Consider the following 2,260-nt stretch of genomic DNA (forward strand, 5'->3'; position numbering starts at 1 on the left):
CAGCTACCTGGTCATCATTTCACAAGGAACTCAGTCAATGAGTGAGCTCATGCCTGACAAATCGCTAGCTCACCCTGGGAACTATCTTCAGCTTGCCATATTGCCTGCCAACGTTGGAATCATTGGACTCTGCAGCCACAGGCATGATATGCTGACCTTAGATTCATCTGCCTCTGTATCCACCAACCTATGGCTTTCCTGCTCCTAGATTCATATTCCTGCTCCCTGGTCCATCAGTCCCAGCTCCAGCTGAATATCTGACTCACTGATTTTAATTAGACTGAACTCACATAGAATATATATATACATATATATGATCTAGACTTACATGTAGACATAGAAATGTGCACGAGGGGTACCCCCCCAAAAAATGAAGAAACAAAAAAGCCCCACTAGGCAGAGCTTTTGTAATATGCATTTTCCCCACTAGGTGAGCATTGAGCAACTCACTGAGTTAGGGCACTCAGTGGCACCATCTGGGAAGGTTCTCTACTGTTACAGTAATTTTTTTCATAAGAGCAGTTTCACTCACACCTCATTTTTAGTGATGGCCAAATTAAGAAAACAGTGTGTGGCTGTGAAGTCTTCTTTCCTGCTCAGGTAAATGCCACAGACACAGTTGTGATGTTGAACACAGTGTACAAGGACAGCACTGTAGAAACAACTCAAGTGTATGAGTGGTTTTCTCATTTCGAAACAGGTGAAATGTCAATTGATGACAAACCTTGTTTTCTGGATGTCTGTCAACTTCCTAAACAGACAAAAATGTCAGCTCATAGTGCATTTGGAGTTTGTTCCACCAGGTGAGACTATTAATAAAACTTTCTATTCAGAGATTCTAATGAGATTGCTTAACCTTAGTGGCAGTCAGGGGACTTGTTTTGTCATCATGACAATGCACTTGCTCACAGAGTCATATAAGAGTACCAGTTTTTGGCAAAAAACAGCATGCCTCTCTTTCCCCATGCATCTGTCTCAAGTGATCTTGCTCTATGAGACTTCTTTTTGTTTCCATGAATGAAGAGGATCATAAAAGACAGCATAAAAGACAGTGATTTGATGACAGAGAAGAGGTGAAGAAAAAAATGAGAGAGGTGCTGTCAGCCATCCAACACATGAGTTTGAAAAAGTTTTCCAAGAGTGGAATCGGAAATTTGACAAATGTGTTAAATGTAAGGGAGAGTACTTTGAAGGTGGTAAGATTGTTATGTGAAGTAAAATTTAATTATATAGCTTTGAAAAGTAAATTCAGTTTTTTGAGGATACCACTCAGAGATATAAAGGGAGAGAGACAGCGACAGAGACAGACAAAGAGCCCTTCTGGCATAGTGGGTTACAATTTGGATTGCTAACCCCGACGTCACAGCCACAGGCTTCTCTGTGAGAGAACCGTGCAGTTCTCTACTCCAGTAGTGATTTACAGTCTCTGACATCTGCAAGTCTGCTTTATAAGTCACTGAGAGTCAGAATTGACTTGATGACAGTGAGCTTTGGCGATGTCTGTGTTTGTGTGCCTGCGTGTGTGTTGCTTCTCTAGAGAACCGAACCTAAAACAATAATGAATTATATTAAAGGATTTAACTTCTGTCTACCAGAAGGCTTTTGTTTTTCCAAGTTCTTTATGCCTTGATTTTCTATCATGACTTTGATGGAGAAACCTTTTTTCAAAGGTTACACAATTTGAAAAATAAATGAAATAATAAATTTTCCACAACCATGTGAGAAGTAGGTAAAATACAGAATGCAATAGTAGACTTATTTCTCTTCCCTTTTCAATATTTTCCTTATAGAAGGATTAAACATGGTTGCAAAAATTATATAATATTAGGAATTTCAATCTGTTAGTGAACAGCTAGCAGGATAATCTTTTACTTTAGTCTAACAGATTACAAGCACCCTCACCAGTGTTACTTATGTGGCGAGTCAAACCCAACTTAAGGCACCTCATGATTGATAGACTAAATGTTGTCCAGTCCAATCATTATCATAAATATGTTTACTTCCAATTGTTCTGGTTCCTGGGTTGATGTACCTCATTAAGGTTTTCACTACCTTTCCTCATTTCCATCTTTATGAACTGAAATGTATTGGAATAGTCTTTTATTGGAATAGTCTTTGTTATACTCAACAAATGATCTTGTGATGTTTCTAGGAGCTTATGTGAGATACAGTTCCTAGAGGACAATATTCTCAGAGGAGGTGACATTAAAACAATTACCAAGAAAGGTATTGTGCAATATTTCAGAAGATTCTTTAAATT

The sequence above is a fragment of the Tenrec ecaudatus genome, chromosome 11 (genome assembly GCF_050624435.1).
Source record: "Tenrec ecaudatus isolate mTenEca1 chromosome 11, mTenEca1.hap1, whole genome shotgun sequence".
In the NCBI taxonomy this organism is placed as follows: domain Eukaryota; kingdom Metazoa; phylum Chordata; class Mammalia; order Afrosoricida; family Tenrecidae; genus Tenrec; species Tenrec ecaudatus.